We start from the raw sequence: 24,035 nt of genomic DNA on the forward strand, positions 1-24,035 counted from the left end.
ACTTGCCGACGCGGCAGATAAACAAACCGGGCCAGCCCACCAGGGTGCTTACCCTGGCGAGCCGCGAGCCACCGGTTGCCGACCCCTGGTCTAGACAGTATTTTGTCCTGCCATGAGGGCAGGGGACTGGACTCGATGACCTCTCAAGGTCCCTTCCAGTGCTAGAATCTATGAATCTATACTGTTTTTTCTTAGAACTGTTTCATTGAGAAGCTTTGGTGTCTCCTTCCCTGGGGGCAGGTACTTGAAATTTGGCAGGGAGTCATCCTGGTTTTAGGGATGTGCCTTTTGCTGTCCCTGTGAAAATCTGCCCAAGTTTGGCTAAATTATAAACGTCTGAAAAATTCCAGTTTGCCCCTGCTCAGCAGAGATTAGTTAGAAGCTAGTGACGTTGCTCTCTGAAAACAGCATCGGCAGTGAATAGAATCATAGACTTTAAGGTCAGAAGGGATCATTATGATCATCTAGTCTGACCTCCTGCACAATGCAGGACACAGAATCTCACCCACCCACTCCTGTATCAAACCTGTGTCTGAGCCATTGAAGTCCTCAAATCATGGTTTAAATAATTCAAGGTGCAGAGAATCTTCCAGCAAATGATCCGTGCCCTACGCTGCAGGGGAAGACGAAACCCCCCCAGGGCTCCTGCCAATCTGTCCTGGAGGAAAATTCCTTCCCAACCCCAAACATGGCGATCAGTTAAACCCTGAGCATGTGGGCAACACTCACCAGCCAGACACCCAGGAAAGAATTCTTTGTAGTAACTCAGATCCCATCCCATCCAACATCCATCACAAGCCATTGGGCATATTTACCACTAGTAGTCAAAGAGGAATTAATTGCCAAAATTAGACTATCCCATCATACCATCCCCTCCATAAACTTATCCAGCTCAGTCTTGAAGCCAGATATGTCTTTTGCCCTCACTACTCCCCTTGGAAGGCTGTTCCAGAACTTCACTCCTCTGATGGTTAGAAACCTTTGTCTAATTTCAAGTCTAAACTTCCTGATGGCCAGTTTATATCCATTTCTTCTTGTGTCCACATTGGTACTGAGCTTGAATAATTCCTCTCCCTCCCTGGTATTTATTCTTCTGATATATTTATAGAGAGCAATCATATCCCCCCTCAACTTTCTTTTGGTTAGGTTAGGCTAAACAAGCCAAGCTCTTTGAGTCTCCTCTCATAAGACAGGTTTTCCATTCCTCGGCTCATCCTAGTAGCCCGTCTCTGAACTTGTTCCAGTTTGAATTCATCCTTCTTAAACAGGGGAGACCAGAACTGCACACAGTATTCCAGATGAGGTCTCACCAGTGCCTTGTATAACAGTACTAACACCTCCTTATCGCTACTGGAAATACCTCGCCTAATGCATCCCAAGACCGCATTAGCTTTTTTCACGGCCATATCACATTGGCAGCTCATAGTCATCCTGTGATCAACCAATACTCTGAGGTCCTTCTCCTCCTCTGTTACTTCCAACTGATGCCTCCCCGGCTTATAACAATAGTTCTTGTTATTAATCCCTAAGTGCATGACCTTGCACTTTTCACTATTAAATTGCATCCTATTACTATTACTCCAGTTTACAAGGTCATCCAGATCTTCCTGTATGATATCCCGGTCCTTTTCTGTGTTAGCAATACCTCCCAGCTTTGTGTCATCCACAAACTTTATTAGCACATTCCCACTTTTTGTGCCAAGGTCAGTAATAAAAGATTAAATAAGATTGGTCCCAAAACCGATCCCTGAGGAACTCCACTAGTAACCCCTCCCTCCAGCCTGACAATTCACCTTTCAGTTCAACCCATTGTAGTCTCCCCTTTAACCAATTCCTTATCCACCTTTCAATTTTCATATTGATCCCCATCTTTTCCAATGTAGCTAATAATTCCCCACGTGGAACCGTATCAAATGCCTTACTGAAATCGAGGTAAATTAGATCCACTGCATTTCCTTTGTCTAAAAAATCTGTTACCTTCTCAGAGAAGGAGATCAGGTTGGTTTGGCACGATCTACCTTTTGTAAAACCATGTTGTATTTTATCCCAACTACCACTGACCTCAATGTCCTTGACTACTTTCTCCTTCAACAATTTTTCCAAGACCTTGCATACTACAGATGTCAAACTGACAGGCTTGTAGTTGCCCAGTTCACCTTTTTTCCCATTCTTAAAGATAGGAACTATGTTAGCAATTCTCCAGTCATACGGTACAACCCCTGAGTTTACAGATTCATTAAAAATTCTTGCTAATGGGCTTGCAATTTCATGTGCCAGTTCCTTTAATATTCTTGGATGAAGATTATCTGGGCCCCCCGATTTAGTCCCATGAAGCTGTTCAAGTTTGGCTTCTACCTCAGATGCGGTAATATCTACCTCCATATCCTCATTCCCATTTGTTATCCTACAATTATCCCTAAGCTCCTCATTAGCCTCATTAAAGACTGAGGCAAAGTATTTGTTTAGATATTGGCCCATGCCTAGGTTATCCTTAACCTCCACTCCATCCTCAGTGTTTAGCAGTCCCACTTCTTCTTTCTTTGTTTTCTTCTTATTTATATGGCTATAGAACCTTTTACTATTGGTTTTAATTCCCTTTGCAAGGTCCAACTCTACATGGCTTTTGGTCTTTCTCACTTTATCCCTACATGTTCTGACCTCACTAAGGTAGCTTTCCTTGCTGATCACTCCCATCTTCCATTCCTTGCAGGCTTTCTGCTTTTTCTTAATCACCTCTCTGAGACGCTTGCTCATCCAGCTTGGTCTACAACTCCTGCCTATGAATTTTTTCCCCTTTCTTGGGATGCAGGCTTCTGATAGTTTCTGCAACTTTGACTTGAAGTAATTCCAGGCTTCCTCCACCTTTTAGATCCCCAAGTTCTTCAGTCCAATCCACTTCCTAACTAATTTCCTTAATTCTTTCCAGCCTGTCTCAGCTCCTATGGGTCAACCGCACTGCCCATGTGCCATCCCCACAGCATGACTGAGCATGTGCCATCCTGGTGCTACAGCAGCTACGTGGGACTTTCTGTGAAATTGCTCCTCCTGGGGGCACTGCGGCACTGAGCTGAGAGCAGGAACCAGGCAGTGTGGAGAAAGGGGAAAGAGTCCGAGTTGAGAGCTGTGGCAGGTGAGAGGAGTAAAGAGACAGACAGGAACCTGGACTAGGATGGGTACGACCGGGGGAACAGAGACTGTCGGCCATAGGTACACGATGAGGGATTCTATCCTGGGAAGTGTGACTGAACATTTTTTGGGGGTCCTGGTGGATAATCAGCTAAACATGAGGCCTCAATGTGGCACTGTGGCCAAAAGAGCTAATGCAGGGGAATCTCGAGTAGGAGTAGAGAAGACATTTTATCTCTGTACTGGGCACTGGTGTGACCGCTGCTGATCCTGTGTACAGTTCTGGTGCCCACAATTCAAGAAGATAAATTGCAGGGAGTTCAGAGAAGAGCCATGAGACCGACGAAAGCATTAGAAAATATGCCTTATACCAGTGGTTCTCAACCCGCAGCCCATGGGCTGCTTGTGGACCAATCAGCACACCGCTGTGGTTCATGTGACATCCTCAGGGCCATACATAGGGTGACCAGATGTCCCGATTTTATAGGGATCGTCCCAATTTTGGGGTCTTTTTCTTATATAGGCTCCTTATTACCCCTCCACTCCTGTCCCGATTTTTTACACTTGCTGTCTGTTCACCCTAGTCATACAGGTAGTAGATATATTGTGTGGATGTGGCGCATGTAACACAGAGAGAACTGAAAATGCAACCCACAATCAGTGGTGCAAGTGGAATCCATTTCTTACCGGTACGAAGGGGCGGCGGCATGCGGGGGCATGTGACCTCCTCACGTGACCCTCCATGTGACTCCTCCCCGCCACGACCCCAGCCCGGGGTCCCCACGTTCTCCCCATCCCCTCCCCGTGATTCACCCTCCTTACCTGGGGAAGAGACAGGGCTGGCTCCAGGCACTAGCATTCCAAGCTGGTGCTTGGGGCAGCAATCTGCAAGGGGCAGAAGTCCCTGTTGTTTTGGCCCCAAGCAGCGTGCCGAATTGCCGCCGTGGGCGGCGGGTGCAGTCCGTGTGCCCTTAGGGCAGCAGGCGCGTTTCCGTGGTGGCAGCAATTCGGCAGCAGCTTCTATGTTTAGCTGTCCACAGCGGCTTCAGCTAACCATAGAAGCTACTGCTGAATTGCCGCTGCCACGGAAACGCTCCTGGTGCCCTAAGGGCACACGGACTGCCCCCGCCGCCCGCGGCAGCAATTCGGCAGCAGCTTCTATGTTTAGCTGTCCACGGCGGCTTCAGCTAACCATAGAAGCTGCCGCCGAATTGCCGCTGCCACGGAAACACTCCTGCTGCCCTAAGGGCACACGGACTGCCCCCGCCGCCCGCGGCAGCAATTCGGCACGCTGCTTGGGGCAGCTAAAACTGTAGAGCTGGCCCTGGGAAGAGAGGGCTCTGTTCTCTTCCTGCTGCGCCAAAGACTTCAGAACTGCAGCAGCGAAAGGAGCAGAATGTGGAGCCACCCGCAGCTCCTCCGGTGTGGCTGTACCACCGCAGCTGGTTATGATGGATTCTCCATCGACAATTTTGAAATCAAGATTGTATGTTTTCTAAAAGATGTTTTCTAGGGATTGTTCTGGGGAAGTTCTAGGGCCTGTGCTATACAGGAGGTCTGACTAGATGAGCCCAGTGGTCCCTTCTAGCCCTTGAAATGTCTGAATCTATGAGACAGGATGTGGGAGACAGAGGCAGAAAGGTTTATAACCACTTGACCATGTGTGTCTCTGGAATCTGCAATTGAACTCAGGATTCTTGAGACTCAACATTCCTTTGCTGTCAGCAAAGAGCTATGAAACCCACTGGCAAAGTGTATGTCTCTTCCCTTCTAGTGGCTGGTCCATATAGGTTAGCCACCTACTACGGCTATCAGTTACTCCATTAGTTAGAGTGCTAGAGGTCTGTGTTGTGGACCTAAAGGTCCCAACCCTGCTGTTGACTGATGTAGCAGATCAATATGTTTCCATGTGATGGAATTTGTTTGTTTGTTTTTCAATTTTCTTTTTTTAAAAAATAGTATTTTTATGTAATTTTCTATATTAAAAGAATGTTTTCTATATTAAAAGCACTCAAAAGTTAGGAAATGCGAGAATGAAGGTTGCCCATGCCCATAGGGGATGATTTTGCTGCCTCCATCCCAGAAGTTTTGAGAACGCACCCCTTGTGCACTTTACATTCCTTCACTTGGACTGAAGCATGCTGAACAGCGGCAAAATATCTACCAAATGCTGCATTGTATCAAAAATGTAAATGCATTTAATGTTTTAATACATGTAGCAGTCATTGTGGGCAGCTCTGGTAGCTCAGTCTCTCTCTCTCTTTCTCTCTAATGGGTATCAGATTGTGCTAGTGATCTCGGCATTGTTCTAGTAATTGACTGATGCAATGCAATGTTCACTGATTTAATAAGTTTGTTAGTATAATAGAGGTTCAGGATTTTGTTGTTAATGTGCAGTGACAATTACATTTTAGATTTGCTCATTATGTTGCATAACTTAACGACGTAATCCATCATAAATTATACTTTAAAAAGCATTATTTCAAAGCACATTACCATGGGTCTGCTTTTGCCTCCCCGGTGCTTTGCAGGCTGGACTTACTCACGACAAGGGATGGCTTGTTTGGTGGTTTCCTACAAACTCAGAGCAGAATGTGTCTAGGATCTCTCCCACCCCGTCCAAGGAACCTTGACCCTGATACATCATGCCACATTGTCCATGTTGGCAGATGACTGTGAGGGCACAGGGAGTGTTCCTTTGGATATTATTATGGGAAAGCTGGAGCTGGTGAGATGCTTCTAGTGCTGGTACAGAGATAAGGCCCTGCACTGTCTGAAACACTTATGAAATGGATAGAACTGACATCTAGTGCTGATATGACTGGGTGCAGCTCTGGCTGAAGTCAAAGGGGAAGTTGCATCGACTTATGTCAGAGCTGAATTTGGCTCCTAATGGTGGTCTACATTCACTTTTCAGCCAAAAGGACCCTTTCTTTGTGTATCGTTCGTCACGCCACCTCCTGATGAGGAAACTTTCTCTGCCTGAAAGATCAGACTAAGACAGGGGAGGGGTGAGTTGGTCCTTGAATGTAGGACTAGAAGCCAGGAACTCCGGTGGTCTAGTCCAACTGTGGACACTTTTTAGCTTTTGGCAGGTCACTTCACCTCTCTGTGCCTTGGTTTCCCCATCTGTACACTCCTCCTAGGGTAAAAATTCAGGACTGGATTGTGCTGTATAGGCACTGTCCTGTGTTGCATACAGTGCATATCTGGCTGGCATGCCCCAGCAGAAACTCCAGGAGCAAACATCTCTATGCTGATTATTCCTTTATATTCCAGTAGCTCCCACAATGTGCAAGGTGCTGTCCAAGTACAGTTCACAGTCCTAAATCAACAAGCAGCATATGATGGATTAATTAATTTTAAAATAGGAACAAATAGTCCCAGAAACCGTATCCTGCAGCTCTGTTCATGAGGGTCTAGATGAGGATCAGTCTAATGCACAACCTTGGGTCACGATCCCGCATGAGCTCTGGAGGTGCAGGGGGTCTGCCTGTGCAGAGCGCCTTGCTCAGTGGGGGAAGTTAGTAGTACCGTCTTCCCTGTATGTGCAGTGCTCCCACTCCCAGTAGCTAAATGGATGAACACATGCACAGCTAGGGAAGATGAGGCAATTTACTACAGCATCTGCATAGGGGGAATGGCCCTTGTTGGATTTTGGAGACATGGTTGTTGATTTTATTACCCTTTGATTTCTGCACCTCCACTTGCTAAGAGGAATTCCTTTCCCAAGTAAGGATATCACTTTTATGTTTTTTTAAGCAATGTAACACCTTTAAAACCCTTCCTGGGATTGGAGGGGGACCCTCTAAAGTGACATACAGGCTGTGACACAAACCAAGAAAAACAAATGTTTTTCCCAGATTACTGCTGGTCTGTATCACAATTTTAATGTTGCATAAAGCATGTTTTAGTTAGTTCATGTTTTTCTAGCTACTTCTCCTTATCCAACTGTCTCTCACTCTATCCTAATCTCTTCTCTCCCACTTCTAGTTCCACTTGGTTGTGCTCCTTGAAATCCACATAAATATATTTAAAAAAATGTCCTCTGCATCTGTACTTCTCTTTCTCTGAAGCCCAGATGTGCATGTCCTGTAGGACACAAGCTCCAGTTCCATGGCACCGGCTCAGCACAGGCCTCTTGCCCACACTTAAGCAAGGGGTTGCCTAGCAATCCCACACCATCTCCCTGCAGCAGCTGCTAGCTTCTTCTCCACTTCAGCTAGTGCACATGCACCTTCGGATTGGTAAGGTTTCATCTGCTGGGTGGATATTATTTTGCAATCACATGCATAGATTTCAGTGGGGACCCACCCCCCAGGCTACTAAAAGTGGAGCTGTTTTCAGATCCTTCCCCCATGCTCCCAGCTTTCTCCATTCTCCACACCTGCTGCCTAAAGCAGCTTCAGGCCGAGGGAGCAGCGGGAGAACAAGCCACGTGGGACAGACCAAGAATTCATGTTGGCTGAGCTCTTCCATCATTTAGCTGCATTTGTGAGAAGTGTCACAAGAATGAACCAATGCTTCTGCTCCCTCTCTTCACTCGGGAGGGAAATGTTGCTATCAGCCAGCACTGACTCCGGGATGCACATTAAATATACATTTTTATTGTGTAAAATGTGTATTGGGGATGTATAAGGTGTGTCTGTGTGGTAGCACTGTGTGTTAGCTGTAACCCCATCACCTTCAATGAAGAAACATCAGGAACAAATCTGGCTCTCAATTCAAAATCAGCGCTGGGACTGTGTTTGGGTGTAGAATCTTCTCAAGAAAACTGAGGTATTGCGTCCCCTCCTTTGTTGTATGGTCTTTGGGCTCAAGCTGGTTTATTCTGGTCTGGTGTCCTATAGATGAGGGACATCCATTTGAGAACACCGTAGCCTCTAGTTCCTATACCTGCACCTGGCTTAGCAGAGCAGCTCCGACAAGCGTAACTCTCTCCCGGGGTTATGGATGGGGAAGTGGCCTCTGAGGGAATCGGTCCAAGAACAGCAAAGCACGATCTCATATTGGAGCAGTGTGAGGAATGAAACGGGATAGGTGGAGAAGGCGGAAACATTCAAATAGTTGCCCTGCTTTGGGAAAGTCCTTTTCTTATATTCCCAGCGTGCCCAGGAGCCCTGGGCATGGGCAGGGACCCGTTACCCCAGGTGTTGTTCAAACCCGCCAGTCCCTGCCCCACACACTTTACAATCTGAGACGAAGGCAAGAGACGGATGGTGACAGGCGGGACTACAAGGAGAACATCTTAGCCAGCATGGCAGCAAAGGGTCTTTTCGTGCTTCCTTCTCCGGGGGGGGAGGGATGGCTCACATGTCCAGGCGAAAGGAGGCCCAAGGTCTGGGCTCCAAGCGGCCGTGAAACAGCCGCTGAGAACTCCCGCGCTCCGCGGCTGGCTCCCCGCCGGAGTCCGCGCGTGGGCTGCTGCTGCCCGCCCCGGCGGGGCACTGAGGGGGAGGAAGCTCCAGGCAGCCCCGAAGCTCCCGGCGCTTCCGAGCCCGAGCCCGAGCCGGAGCCGCCTGCCCCGCCCCTCACCCCGGGAGCTCCTGCAGGGAACGAACCCGCGGCACCGCGTGGCCCGTGGGGTGGGTCTCGGCGGGGGGCCCCGCGGAGGGAGGGAGGAGGGGGGGTCTCTCCTCTGCCCGGGCGCGGTCCGAGGCTCGCGGGGGCGGGGAACGGGGGCGCCCGGCTCCGCTCCCTGCCTGCGCCGCGCGCCCGGGGGCGGGAGCAGGTGCAGCGGCACGTGTGGCCTGCGCCGCCCCCTCCGCTCCGCTCGGCTCCGCTCCCCTCCCCGGCGGCTGGGGGCGGGCGGCTCGGGCGCAGCCGCGTGCGCCGGGACCCAGCGCAGCGAGCGGAGCCGGAGGTGGGCGCAGAGCCGCGCGGAGCCGCCACCGCCGCCCCCCTCGCCAGGCACCGCCCCGTGCTGCCGGGCCGCCCCGCCCCGGTCGCTGCTGCCCGGGAGATGCCGCTCGGCGCGCGGGGACCCGGGGCTCCGCTGCGCACCGGCCCCCGCCGCAGGGACCCGTGAGCACGTGAGTGACCCCGCGCGGGCCGGGGCTCGGGGGGCGCCGCCGCGGGGAGCAGCGGGACTAACGGGCAGCCCGCTGGTGCTGCGGGGTGCGGGCCTGGGGGCAGGGGATGGGGGTGGTTGGCAGAGATGCCCGGGGGCAGGGTACGGGGGCAGGAGGAGATGCTGGTGGACGCAGGGTGTGGGGATGCCAGACATTAGGGCGGGAGGGATGCCAGCTGGGCGGGGTGGGAGGGGAGGGGATGCCAGTCACCCTCAGATGAGTGGGAGCAGACTGTGAAGCCAGGCTCTGGAAATGGTTCACTGGAGACACTGCGGGGGGGGGCGTGGGGAGGCACGGAGATACTCAGGCACTCCCCACACCGTGTTGTCCCCCCTAATAATAGTGTACGTAGGTGGGTGTAACCAGGATGCTGAGGTGGGATATAGGGAGCAAGTCTTGCTTCCTCTGCCTTGCTCCGGTAACTCTGTGTGTGGGTGCCCTGCCTGCTTGTTAGTTGGGGGGCAGGAGAAGAAGGGATCGGCCTGTCCCGCTCCAGAGGTGAATGATGGATGCCTTGAGCAAGTGGAGAGAGTGAAGTCTCTCCCCAGGGGTGATGCCTGGCATGCAGTTATAAATCGCTGGGGGGGGGGGGGAGGGAGGAGCCAGGGGTGTACTGCTCTGAAAGTGCTGGGGCTGCATGTGGAGTGAAGGGTGCCAGTGGTATCCTGCCCACGAGTTTCTGAAATGCATTCAGGTGAAATACCTGTTAAAAATCCTGCTCCAGGAGACTGTCAGGCCCTCCCTGGCCAATGGAGTTCAGGTGGGACTGGGTCAGAGTAGCTGCAGAGGGATGTAGGGGATTCTGCTTCCTAAGATGATGAGTGGCTGAACTTTCTGTTCCTAAAGGGTCACTAAAGAAGCTTTTTGTAGGATGGAAGTTACTGTGTTCAGTGGATCCCCTCCTCCCTTCCCCTTTGTTGTTGTTGACATTGGGAGGTTACAGGCTGTAATGGGGGAGTGCAGTGCAAAGCCCTTTTTATTGTTTCTTCTGCAGCCTTCAGGGAGAAGGTGGGTTGCTGTGCAGAATAACAATACAGAGCAAAGCTCCCTCCGTGGGCCTGCAATACTATCCCAGGCTGTACTGCTTCGGAAGGGGGTTGTGCCTCCGGCGCCAGACCCCCACTGTTATCACACACATTATTGCACCTCTGCAGGAAGCACACAATGAGTGTTTCCCTTGGAAATCATTACAAAGGCAGTCTGGAGCAAAGTAGCTTCATGGGAAATAGGTGATAACTTTAGCAAGCCCAGCTGCAGAGCCAAATACTAGCTGTGGTGGAAGATTACTATATTGTGTGAATTTCTTTCTTTCTTTCCTTCCCAGCTCTGATATGTAGTGTTTGCTGTCTTCCTGGCTGGTAAAATGTAATAAATCTGTGTGGGTGGGATGGAGGAGAATGGGTTTAAGAAGATGGTTTAAAAATCTCCTAGTTGGAGAAGCCCTGGGTAGCTGAACCAGATGAATGCATGCTAGTTAAACCTGCCATAAACTGTAGTCTAGCAGCTCATGAGAGAGGAGCTTTGGGTTGGGACCAGGAGTAGACGACTTCACAAATCTCATAAAAATCCATAGCACACTTGAGGATTATTCCCAATTATTTCTTCAAGCAGTGGAGTTGCAGTTGAGAAGTTCTACCAGGGGCAGGGAGTGATGATACTAGGTAGGCTTTTTCATAAGTCCCAGTCAATTAATTAATTGAGTATACCTATTAATAATTGTTTTTTTAAAGTTTGAATCTGCAGCATTTATTTGTTCACAAGAAAATTCCAGCAGAACTCCTCATTAAGTTTACATTATGGATTCTTAACGGATGTCTTAATTAGGCACTGTTGTTAACAGGAATATTACATTAATTAAAATCAAACCCTCCAGGTGAATGTAAATTGTAAAGAAAAGGTTGCTTGAAGTGCAGTCTGATTAAAGAGGAAGAAAAAGTGGGTGGGGAGGGTGCCTGAGAACCCCTACCTCCTTCTTGCCTGCATAGCTCTGATAACTGGGTGAAGCTGGTAAGGGAGAGGAATATGGTTTGGAATAGAAGCTGTTACAGTTTCTACAGTTTGCATGGGGGTGCAAATAAATCCAAGCTTGTGCAGCTTCTTTGGCTTTTCTTTTTTACTGGCCACATGCTTCTGTCTCTAGGAATTTCATTCTAAGTGAGGCTTGGCATGCTGCAGCGTTAATCTGAAACATTGTTTCTGGGAAAAAGAGGATGCCTTTTTATTCTCCTGTTTTATATAGCCGCAGATGTAAAAATATAGTGCACTTATTTAACCACTTGTATGACTGTGGGTCAATTTCTATAGATATTTACAATACCAAAATAGAGACTGTATGGTGTTGCATCCAAACCTTTTAATGTAGAGGCATTTGAAGTAAAGAAATGTGCTGTAAGTGGTGAAGTGCATTAGAAATAAGAGAACCCCTCCTGTTCATCGTGGTGCTCTGTGCTGATGGTGAAAGATGCTTGCCAGACCATGAGGCAGCATTTTCTCCAGGGAACAGCTGGGAGCTGAGGGTGCGTAAGATAATGCAGCTGTTCAGGTGGAAGGGAAAGGGGTGAAGTGCCCCTCACCCCAGCCCCCACCACGCTGGGGCATCCAGCGGTTGCTAGCGAAGCACAACTCCTCTTCAGCTCTTCCCAAGGCAGACTTCATTAGTGTGTGGGGGGCAGGGGCAGGGATTTCTCTGCTTCTCGCTCCAGTGAGCATGACATTACTGACATTGACTATTCTGAGTCGCTTTTCATAAAGGTTTGGAACTCACTCACTGCCTGTGTGAAAACCTGGCCTTGGGCAGGAGTGATTTCCTGCTGCTGGGTTTTGTCTCCCCATCACTGATAGGGTTGTGGTCTCTCGCTGGCTGGGGAATGTGGATAAAAGGCTCTCAGTGGGGGTGGAGTGGGGTGAGACGGGTAGTTGTAGGTGGCTGTATGTTTTGGGAAGCTAAGGAACGCCCTGTTCTTTTTCTCTGCTCTCTGTGCTTTCGGGGTGGCGTTTCCTCAGCTGCCCCGGGGGTTGCGATTTATTTTACATCATATTGAAGGTGTATTATTATTTGTATCACAGTTGTGCCCAGAGGTCCCAGTCAGTCCTGAGGTCTCACTACTGTGTGTTGTACAAACACAGATTAAGACAGTCCCTTCCCCAAAGAGCTTTCTGGTTTTCGGATGAAATGGTTGAGACGTGATTAAACCACAGAAAGCAAAAAATGGAGGCTATTGTTCTGTATAATAGAAATACAGAAAATGCCCGAGGTTCATGATTTTTGTAGGGTTAGGAGTTGTTTGCAAAGCATGTGGGGCCGGCAGGCAGGCCAGAAGGTTCTGCTGGTTGCTGGGAGCCCATTCTCAGCAGCAAGGGGCGTCAGAAGGGCTTTGGTTTTATATGATTCAGAGAAAATACAGAGCTGATTTTTTCCCCACCTAAAATGATTCATAGTTTGTTTAAAATAAACTCTCCTCATTGGGAAGTAGCAGCACAAAGCAGAAAGCCTTGGTAGAAACAGGAAGACTTTGCTGCAGGGTTTCAGCATGTCCTTGCAGGGCTAGGGATAGATGGTTGCTGTGGGATGGGGTCACAGTGGGCCAACAGGACATATAGCTCTGTATCAGCAGTGCCATTAATCTCAAAGCATCAGAAACAGGTTTCATGAGTCTTCAGGTGGATAAAGTTTGATAGTAACTAATTCAGAAGAACAATGCTCCATGCAGCGGGCTGCTAGTGGCAGGACAGCCTTCCGTGATCCTGGACTGGGGGGGCTCAGAGCTGCGTCTTGTATGTATTAATTTAGGGATCTGCAGGATAAGGGACAAAAACTTCTCTTCTAAAATGTTGGGATTTGAAGAGATAATAGGCACATGCTGGTGGGGAAACCCTCCCCCCCACTGCCCCAGGGGTTAGACTAGAGCAGGGGTAGGCAACCTATGGCACGCGTGCCAAAAGCGGCACGAGAGTTGATTTTCAGTGGCACTCACACTGCCCGGGTCCTGGCTACCGGTCCAGGGGGCTCTGCATTTTAATTTAATTTTAAATGAAGCTTCTTAAACATTTAAAAAACCTGATTTACTTTACATACAACAGTTTAGTTACATATTATAGACTTATAAAAAGAGACCTTCTAAAAACGTTAAACTGTATGACTGGCACGGGAAACCTTAAATTAGAGTGAATAAATGAAGACTCAGCACAGCACTTCAGAAAGGTTGCCGACCCCTGGACTAGAGCATGGCAATTGTAGCTGAAACAAAAGGTCTCCTGTCCCTTTAGGGGGACTACCTTTCCTAGAGGTCTGCCGCAAGGCTGTTCCCCCCGCCCCACCACTGTAAAGACAAGAAGGAAACTGGCAGAGTCCTGGGTTTGGCGAATGAGTTCTAGAAATAGGGCTGGTGGGCAGGGTAAAGCTTTTCCCATGAGGTCCGCACTCTTGGACCTATTCCTTCACAAGGCGCTTGGCTCTGTAAACACGCTGCCTGTTTGCATCTTAGCTCTTTGACTAGGCACAATTCTCCACGCGCCACCCCCCCTTTTTCCTTTTAAAAAACTCTCTCTCTTTTGCATGCACTTCTCAGGGCTCGTCGACACTTAAAAGACTGCAGTGAAGATGCTACCTGCACCGATGGGAGGGCTTCTCCCGTCAACGTACATACTCCACTTCCCTGAGAGGCGGTAGCTGTGACAATGGGAGAAGCCGTCCCGCTGACGTCCCGCTATTTATACCAGTGGTTAGGTCGGTATAACTGCATCACTCAGGAGTGTGGATTTTCCATGCCTCTGAGCAATGTAATTATACCGACGTAAGTTGCTAGTGTAGACCAAGCCTCACCATGATACCTCAGCCCCAAGCATCACATTTATGTCACAGGCTCGTAGGATATTCAGGCAGAACAAACACAGTGTTTGCTGCTTCTCTGAAACATCCTCTCCAGGCTGTCATCACGGCCACCTCTTTTATTTATACTTTCTCCCCCCAATATATCTCGTAATAGCTTTTCTTCTTCATCTTGTCGACTAGGTCGCCTGTCTTCCTGTTAGATGAAGTTTCTGGACGGAGCAGTTTAATGTGTTTGCCATTGTGTCCTAGGTGTGGGTGCCCAGGGCGTTTGCTAGCTTAGTGTTTGCATGGGGGCATGAGAACTAAGCCCCTGATTGGATTTGCACAGACACACCACCCATGGGACTCCGTGTGGGTGTCAGGGTCCTCCTGCACAGAGAGGATTTTGGGATCAGGACTGGATTGCTGCGTCTGGTGGAACACGGATAAGTGTCCTCATTTAAGATATTTACTATGATGTACCTCATCCAGTATGGGGCATATTTACTCATTCATTAGATAAATAAAGAGTTTTAAGTGCATGCATTTGCTAAATTAGTTTGTCATCACAGTTTTTCAGATGCGTCAGCTGATGGCAGATAAATGCCTTTGAAGGTTATTTGAGATAATACAAAACATGAAGGAAGTTCTTTAGTTTTGTTTTTTTTTGTATTTAGCATGTCATGGGGTGAGTTTACAGCAAATAATTTCTCTTTAGATATCTATGGAAAGCAAGTAAGAAAATGATGGACAAGGTTGGAAGTTGTCACACAAAAGGAGATGCCCACCTGTTGCATAAAGTGGTTGTGCGGTGAGACACATGCACAGTGTGGGCAAAAGGAGCTTGGGCTGTAGAGCTTCGAGGGATCATGAGTATCCGAGTGTAAAGTTAGGTGTTTGGGAGAGGACTATGTTAATGATGATACTTTGTACTTTGCACCTTTCATCTGAGTATCACAAAGGTGGGGTGTGTATGAAGAACAATAGAGGTCAACTTTTCCTGCAGCCTGTAGCTAGAGAAACTCCAGCCAAGGCCTCATTGTCCTTCCTGCTAACATTTCTGGAGATGGGTGTGGTCTATGTCCTCGCCTCCACCCCTTCTGACCCACGGAAAGAAGCCTTGAAAACTCCAGGGTGTGGAGAGGAGACAGGCACAAATAAGTCTATTCATCTTCAGGAAGAGTCTGGTTTTTCCACTAGTTCAGGGAAGAACATCTGGTTATGAACTGGAAACAGAACATTTTGCAAGAATCTCTATTTGGCTACAGTTCCCAACTCTTTTTAATGTACTCAAGTGGTATAGCTGCTGTTGGGAAGCCTGTTTTGTAAAAGTACACACAGCACGCCTCTCTGTATGCTTTAATTATCCCAGTTATTAGCATCGGCCCCACTCTGATGTCTTGTCCATGCCTCAGTGAGGTCTTGTGGGTTGGATTTGTTGGTAACCACTTTTTCCAGCTGAGGTAACTAAGTACTAGCAACTTAGGGACTTCCCTAAGGTTGCAGAGTGAGTCAGTGTCTCAGCTAAAGGTGACCTGCGGAGGATTTTTTTAAAATGGGCACGAGCTTCTTTGAGATGGATAAAAGAACATGAAGGGTATGTGGGTTTTTTGGTTCTTTTAAGAGTGTCTGAGCTGTTACGCCCTCCCACACTCACTCACAGCCCACAGTGACCCAGCTCATCCCCTTCCTGGGGTTTTGGGACTATTAATCAGCTCAGACCTCCTTTTGTGGCTTGGCTGGCTCTAGGCTCTTCACCCTGGGGACTGCTCAGCCCACACTCTAGGTCCTTGCTTCCCTTATCTGTGAGTGGGGTAATGTGCCACCTGCCCCAGTGAGTCAGCAGAGCCTTTTCTGCATGATCTCCACCCGCTAGCAGGGTGTCGTGTGTCAGGCCAGTGCTACCAGCCTTTACAGGTCCCCCCTCCCTTTGTTTCGTACCGTTTGAAATAGCAGGCGTGTCATAAGTGGGGTCCATTGACTTTGTAGGATGATTTTTTTTATGGGGGTGTGTATTCTTGGCACTTGCACCCTAATTGAAGGGGCTGACGTTGAATCTGTAACAAAGATTTTCCTTCTCTGAGATGTTTATTGGTCACTGGAGTAAAATTTGGTTTAACAAAAACAAAGTTTTAAATTGTCTGACTAAAAATCTTTCCACGCTCAGCTCTCACTCTGTAGACTCCTGTCATGTCACCATTTCAGTAGTTCTCTAGGCAGCAGAGTGTTTTCCAGGCAGGACAGGACCTGAATTTCTAATGTCTCAAACAATCAGAAGGGAAGGATGCGCCCCCCTCCCCCTTTCATCCATTCTTTATCCATCATAAAAAGCCAAAACCAAAAGAGGGAGTTGCCTTCAAAGCCAGGAGTCTGCTAGTTCCTATTTTTTTCCTGTAGCTATTGGCAGGGCCGGTTCCAGACCCCAGCGTGCCAAGCGTGCGCTTGGGGCGGCGTGCCGTGGGAGGGCGGCAGGCGGCTCCAGTGGACCTCCCGCAGACGCGCCTGCGGAGGGGCCGCTGGTCCCGCGGCTTCGGTGGAGCATCCACAGGCGTGCCTGCGGGAGGTCCACCGGAGCCGCGGGACTGGCGACCGCCAGAGCGCCCCCCGCGGCGTGCCGCCCTGCTTGGGGCGGCGCAAATCCTAGAGCCGCCCCTGGCTATTGGCCGTCTTTGCCTTGTTGCAAACCTTCTACCCCTCCCCTCAATGCGGAACCACCTGTGTGGTGTCAGGAGGAAGAATTAGCAAATAAGTTGAAAGATGTAGTTTTAAAAACTCCTCTTCAGTCATGACTCCTGTCCCCAAAATACTTGTGGCTGCTGAGACCCTGTTGGCAAGAGCTGCCTTTCAGCTGGGTTCCTTTGGCTGATGTGGGCTGTGGTATAAAACCCCTTTGCAGGCTACTCTGCTAGGTCCATGAAGCACCATGTTACGTAACACCACCACCACTCCCTGCTCAGGGGAACTGCTAGCAGCCTGCTAGCCGCATCCAATCTGAAAACCAAGCTGACAGGAGGAAAGGAATAGCTTTGCTGGCTTGCCAGCCCCTTCAGCACAAAGGTGAGCAGGGACGTTCTTGAGCAAGGTGTGCTTCTTTTTATTTTCTCTTTGGATTTTTTCCTTAATTGCTATTTGCCACTTGGGTGCAACAGCTCTGCTGCTTGGAAACAGAAGCCACTATTGTTTCCATGAGCTTACTGGTAGGAGATCCATGACTGCTGCAGGGCATGCATCCATCCAGTTGTGCTAGAACGCTTTCAGCACTCAGCAGCAGCTTGTTCGGTTTCTGTTGAAGATCGTGCACGAGAATCCATCTCACGTATACTTATAAAACCCACACTGGTAGTGGTATTCAGACCCTGATACTCCCGCGGGGGGGGGGGGGGAGGGGGGGAGGAGAAGGAGGAGGAGGAGGAGGACCACGACGACTGAGATACCATGATGATACATTCGTGTATGGTGCCTATGTCCTGATCCTGTAATAAGCTCTGCCCGGGGGGCCCTGCAAGAACGCGGGGGTCTGTCTGGGTGGAGTTCCTTGCAGGACTGGCGCTGGAGACCAGACTGACGTTACACAGGTTGAATCACATGGAAAGGCTGGCTAACTTTAAATACGCTCCCTTTGCTTTTGCTGAAACTTGCCAAGACTGGACTCGGCTGGGTCCAATCCAAACTGGTGCCAAGTAGTAATTATCGGCACACCCTCGTTTTAAGAAAAAGGGCTTTTTATGATCTGAAGTAATAACATGTGGTGACATCGACACATTGCAGAAAACACTTATTGCAAAAAACATGTTTGAGAGTGGGGGGCTGGAACAATGTGTGTACAGTGGGGGGCTGAGTGCCATTAACCCAAACTGTAGACCCTGTATATGATGGAACCACTTCAAGCTCGGGGGTGCAGCAGCGCCCCTGTGTTTGAGAGTGGACGAGTGGCTGCCTGGAGCTGTGCCTAATGGGCAGGGTTCTAGATGTTTTGGTGGTAGGTGCTATACCACAAGCTTAGATAACTATTGTCTTGGCTTCCCAGTTCCCTGTCTCAGATCAGTCATGCACCGTCCGAAGTCCAGTCTCTGTAGCAAGGGTTCATTTAGTCACACAACAGCAGGAGCGGCGCCAGGGTTTCTGGCGCCCTAGGCAGAATTCGGGGGGCGGCATTTTGTGCGCTCCCCACGGGGCGCACGGGAGCTTCCGGTTCCACTCCCATCGCACCGCCGAAGAAGGACCATCCGCCGAAATGCTGCAGGCGACAGCGGCAGTCATTGAGCTGCTCAATTGCCTGCCGCTGTTTTCCACGGCACGTCGGCAGAAGGTCCTTCGGTGGCGCGACGGGAGCGGAACCGGAAGCTCCCGTGTGCTCTGTGGGGAGCGCACAAAATGCCGCCCCCCGAATCCTGGCGCCCTAGGCGACCGCCGGCCCTGCACAACCGAGCTGATAGAGCACCTGTGGCCAGCCCCTGGGGTAGCCCTGCCAAGACAGGCTGTGCTGCTCTGGGCCATGATCGGTTTGAAACGAGAGTTAACTCCATCAGTGCAAACGGTGGCTTTTCCTCTCTGCGCTAGGGGGCTGCACTGCTGCTCGACAGATCCCCAGTGCAGACAAGGCCTAGGTAGTCGGGTTATCGTGTGAGCTGTGTGTGTAGAAAATTCCACCAGGCTTCTTCTCCCCATTAGAATTTCCCTGATACAGAGGGGACGGACTGTGAGGGAAGTTGTGATAGCCCGGAGAGTGCAGCCTTGTGCAGTAGCTCATCCGCAGTGTTGTAGCTCGGCCACCCCTTTTCCCAGCTGCACTGATAAATCTTGTCTGTGCAGCATTTCTCTGCAATGACCCAGGGGTTGAGAGAGACTAGTGATCTATCTGCCAGGGGCCTTCCCTCTCCCGGTCAAGCATGGGCGCAGGTGAATGGGATTGGCAAGTGGAGGTCAAGCGGTGTTTAGCTCCAAGGAACATGGAACAAAGATTTACAACTCTTTCCTGCTCCACTGATGGACAATTAAAGTGCTGCACGGTTGGAAGAGAGCAATGTCTCTAAGAGGCAGCAATAGTCAGAATAAATCAGTCACCTTCACTTAAAGGTCTGAGCAGGGCTGCTTTAAAGGCACAGATCATGCTCTGTTTGAAATTCATGCACGTTTAATTTACAGAAATTCTAATGCACTCAACTAATTTATTTTGGGGCCCTTCCCATCTCTGTCCTCCCAGAATTGGAACTGTACAGAAAAGTAGGTGGGAGGGTGAGTGGGAAGCACAGAAGAATTTTGTTGAAACATCAGTGTCTTGTGTTTATACAGCATCCTCCAGGAATGAGCCTGGGCCATCAGTTCTGATTGTGCATGTGTACCTGTGCAGTGATATACAGGTAACTGCCTACTGGGAGGGAACAAAGGGATTGGTGATGCTGTCAGTGCCTGAAATATGTGCAGGTTTATTTATAGACTTCCTGTGGCTTTGTTTTTATAATTGATCCACATTGCACATTTTAATTGAACTTTATACAATTCTGATTTCAAATGCTGCTGCTGCTCAGCTCCTAGAATGCTGTTCAGTCAAGATCTCAAAGTGCTTTTCAAAAGAGAGCAAGTGTCCTCCCCATTAACAGACTGGGAATGTCTTTGCTCTCCTACCAGTTATTGGTTTGTTTTAGAACTTGATCTCTGAAGGAAAAAAGCCTGGGTGTCTTTAACAACGCATGGTTTGATTTCAGGACAGTGGTGGAATTGCTTGTTGAGTGATAGTGGTGTGACATTAAGATAACTTCCCCAATCAGCTCACAGGTGGTCATTTAATTAATTGCTGTCTTATTGGCTGAGACATTTACATTTTCCAGGGTTTTCTGCTCTTTAAAAAGATGACCTCGCACAGCTGTGGTGTCACAGTTGTAATGTCATAGCTATGGTTTGGCCTACAGGCAGCAGAATTGCAGTGCTCTGTGTATCTGTGGGTGCCCATATGGATGGTGGACACATGCCATTAAGAGCAATGGATCTTGGCCTCCAAATGCACAAGGTTCTAAACCCCCTTTGTAGATCTACTCTTAGTGTGGAGTCATTACATTCGAGGGCTTGCCTGAACTAACTCTGTGTCTCTGTCTGGCTGTGTGTGGAACGCGTTTTCTAGAATATGCGTATGGCCGTGTCTAAAGAGGGGTCTAACTATATTTAATCTGCCTATATACAGTATATTGCAAAGGTAATTAGGGGTTCTGAGCTAGCTGTCTCTCGATCTGTGGAGCAGCGTGGCTGATAAAGCGTGATTCAGGGAACTCGTTATCTTTTTTTTAAAAAAAGAAGTTTTTATTTAACTTCCGTGAAGTTGCCATGGTTACTCCCAGGCATGGCATCCATGCCTGTCTTGCCTTAAGTGCAGCTGTTAGCATTAAGAATTAAAACATCTCCATTTGGAGCTTCCCTGGTCTAACTCAGTCGTAAATCCTGTTTGTGCTCTTGTGTGGAGGAAAGCTGCAGTTCAGAGAGCTCTTTTTTTTTTTTTTTTTAAAGATCATGGAATGGGATATTCTAACGTTGTGTTTTGAGAGATTGGGGATGGCAGAATTTCTCTCCCACTCTAAAATAATTATTTATAGAGAGAACTTAAAATGCAGCGTTCAGGTCCTGATGAACGAAGGGGGGGAGGGGTGGAAGAGAGAGAAATTTCCTCTCTCCTCTTCTCCCAGCAGAGCTATTATACTGCCTTGTTGTCTTTGTAAATTCAATGCAAAATTGATGCACCATGCTCAGCTGGCACTTTTCTAATGCTGCTGCTTACCCCCTTGTGTAGTGAATGGCATGCTGGTTTCCTTGCTTCATGTTAATGGCCAGGCCAGCCACCAAATCCTTGTCCGGACCCCCATCACCTCCTGCCTCGACTACTGAAACCTCCTGCTTGGGCTTTGGAGACGCTTGCCCTCCCCTCTTCGTTCTGTCTGAAGCGTGTCCGTGAGACTCGACTCTCTCACCCACTGCTATGACTGTCTAGTCCTCTCACCAAATCCATCGGCCGACGTTTCACCATCAGCATCAGGGAGAAGCTCCGGATTGTGGCCTGCAAGGCCTTGCACTCCAGCTCCTGTTCTACCTGTCAGCTCCTCACCTCCTCCCTCCGTCGTCCTCCTCCTGCCCCATCTCCAAGCCTAGTCCTGTTTTTGGGAGACGGTGAGGGGAGAGGCTGCTTAGCAAATGGATGGGGATTCCTGTCCCAATAGCCTGTCACATGGGCACTAAGTAATCCAGGGCATTCATTGCGGAGCTGCTTAGAGGATGGGCCTTAGGTGGCACACTTGAGAACTGGGTGGGGGCACTCTCTGCCTGGAGCTGAGCAGGTCCAGTATTGTACAGCTCCAGTGGGAGAAACTGGCAGTCATTGGGTGCCGTTCTCTGCAGGAGCAGAGCACCCCAGCCAGTGACCTAGCTGTCTGATTGCTTTATGGTCATCGGGAGCAGGGGAAGGGGCTGGCTGTTGCATTTGTTTAGCTGTAAGTCGTAGAGAAACACGCTGCCGTAACAGAGTTTCATTTGTTGAGTCCCATTCCCATACCGAGAGCACCTACTTCGCAGGAAGCTTGAGTTCTGGTTTGTCCCAATAGCTGGGGCTTCCTGCTGGGGAGCTGGTGTTATGGAAATGGCTTCTTGCTTTCCCTGGGCCCAGTGGAGTGGTTCTAAGGGCTGGGCAGATTAGCCTGCTCTGTAAGTGCCTGTCTGACCACTGCTGTTGGTTTGTAACTCATGTGCATGAATGTATTTGCATCAGCCTCCAGAATGCAAGTTAGCTTTTGCGGCATGTTGTTTATGCTGTTTTCATCCATGTGGGCCACTTAGATGCTACTATTGCTGCATGTTACAAAGCTCCTTGGATGCCATTGTAGAATTTCACTCTGGCATAAGTTGGGTAGCTCTCTGCTGCAATGGCCTTGGCTCCTGTGTTGTCTCTACAGTGGTGCAGCATTAGTGGTACAAAGTACTTACAAAGCTACTTACTTCCTAGCTGTGGCTGTGAGCACCAGTCCTTATTTATTGGCTCACACTGGGATAGCCTCTTGTGTGTGAAAAGACCCTTTCCTATCTGTGCAGAGAGGCGCTCCGCAGATCTGCCTTTCTGACCCCAGCAGGGAACGTACTTTGTTGTGCTCTGAAGAACAGAAAGAAACCAGAGGAGCAGCCTGCTTCTAAAACGGGAAAGAAAGCGGGGAGCTGCTGTTCTACACCAGGCGTTGCTCTGGTCCTGTGCTGGTGCAAGGAGGATATGGAGGAGGAGACAGTCCTGACTGCTTCCGATAACCTGCTGCAGGAGACCCAATGCCTTTGGGCCTGATTTTTAAAAAGGGGGGGCTGCCGGGTTCCGAGCACTTCTGAAAATCGAGTCCTTAGAGCAGCGCAGCTGAGTCCAGTGAGGACTTGAGCGGATGCTTGCTCTTCCCAGGAGTTGTTTTAACGGTTTCCATATGTGTAGCCTTCTGCAGAGCATTCAGTCCCGTGTAAATTAGACTCCCGGACCTTAAGGTCAGAAGGCACCATCATGATCATTTAGTCTAACCTTGGCACATTGCAGGCCACAGAACCTCACCCACCCACTCCTGTAATTGACCCCAATCTCTGGCTGAGTTACTGATGTCCTGAAATCATGATTTAAAGACTTCAAATTCCTTCAAGACTTTCACTTGGCAAAGCTCACGCTTCATGCATCTGCTCGCTAACACATGGGCTCAAATCAGTGTGGAGTTCATACTTCTCGCATGCATGGCCATGTTCCTGTTGCTTACTGGCTACTGTGGAGAGAGTGGCTGCCTTCCTGAAACAGTGCAGTGTGTGCGGTAATGTCTTCCATAACATTGCTCCCAAAGCCCAGGGTCTCTGTCTGCTTCACAAACTTCTGTCATATTATCCCCATTTTACAAGTAGAGAAACAGGGAGGTCACAGCAAGTTGGTGTCAGAACTGAGTATAGAGACCTGTGTTCTGACCACTAGACCCTGATGCCTAAAAAGAAGAGTGGTTCCCAAACGTCCCATCCCCTCCTCCTCCCCTCCATGGCAGAAGAGGCAGTGTAGAATAAAAACCTAGTTAAGGAGACGCAGGGAGATGGGTTATGGTATATCAGTGTTTCCATGGTGATGACGGTGATGTAGGACAGCAGTGGATGGCTCCTCTGGAGAAGGAAAGGAAAGCAGAGGAGGAACAGTCACCAGTTCCTGTCCAATACAAGAGATTTTTGTGATAACTTGTCCCGAAGCAGGCAAAAAATGTTGCAGTGCAATTTCAGGGCAGCAAATCCCCTTTGTCTGACCAAGAGTGAGTGTGTGTGTGTGTGTGTGTGTGTTGGGGGAGAGGGGGGACTTTAAAAACAAAAAATGGTGGGGATTGGATGATTTCACTCCCTAATAGAAAAAAAATGGTAAATCTCCCCTCCCGACCCCCCCGAAAGTCCCAATTAATTTTGTGGGCTTTGGAAATCTGGCCTTGCCGGTGCTTCGAGCTGGTGCTTCCCCTGTGCTGCTTCCCTTCCCTGCTGCACCTGCCGGTGAATTAGCTCAGGTAATGAGGAGTGCACTGGACTAGTAATAACAGCCATCTGTCCAGGACAGGAGCTGAACTTTGTCCTCATTATGTCTATCAAAGTTTTGTCATGCTCCCTCTCCTGCTTCTCCGGTCACTTTTAAGCCGCAAAGGTGTGTGTGGGGGGAGAATGTAACTCAAAATATTTCTAAGAATTTGGGTGTGTAATTGAAGCCCTGGGCAAACATTTCTCCCCCTCCCAGCCACACTGCTTGGCCGTTCCCTTCTTTCACTATTTTAAAAAATTCCCCAAATTAAGCAAAATACTTGCTTTTATTTCTTTCCCCTTTATCCCACTTTCTTTATTTTTTATCCCTTTTCCCTCTTGGTGAAATATTTTCTTGCGGTGTCAAGGCAATGTGACCTGGTTCTGTAATAAAGAGGAGGCTTATTAGAATTAAAGCCCAACAGTGTTAAAAAAGCAATCTTTGCAAGATTGAGGCCACAGGGGAATTGTAAATTCTTGGCAAAGATCTCCAT

The 24,035-nt window shown here is 49.1% G+C and overlaps 1 protein-coding gene across 1 annotated transcript in view; it reads left to right on the top strand.

Moving 5' to 3' along the window:
• Nucleotides 1-9,040: 9,040 nt before the first annotated feature.
• RBFOX3 (RNA binding fox-1 homolog 3) overlaps nucleotides 9,041-24,035 on the top strand; it is a 352,384-nt gene continuing 337,389 nt past the window's right edge. Inside the window, exon 1 of the mRNA XM_044981525.1 lies at nucleotides 9,041-9,158. The gene's annotated coding sequence lies outside the window, so the exon portion shown is untranslated. The remainder of the gene's footprint in view (nucleotides 9,159-24,035) is intronic.

Source organism: Mauremys mutica, chromosome 12 (assembly GCF_020497125.1).
Source record: "Mauremys mutica isolate MM-2020 ecotype Southern chromosome 12, ASM2049712v1, whole genome shotgun sequence".
In the NCBI taxonomy this organism is placed as follows: Eukaryota; Metazoa; Chordata; order Testudines; family Geoemydidae; genus Mauremys; species Mauremys mutica.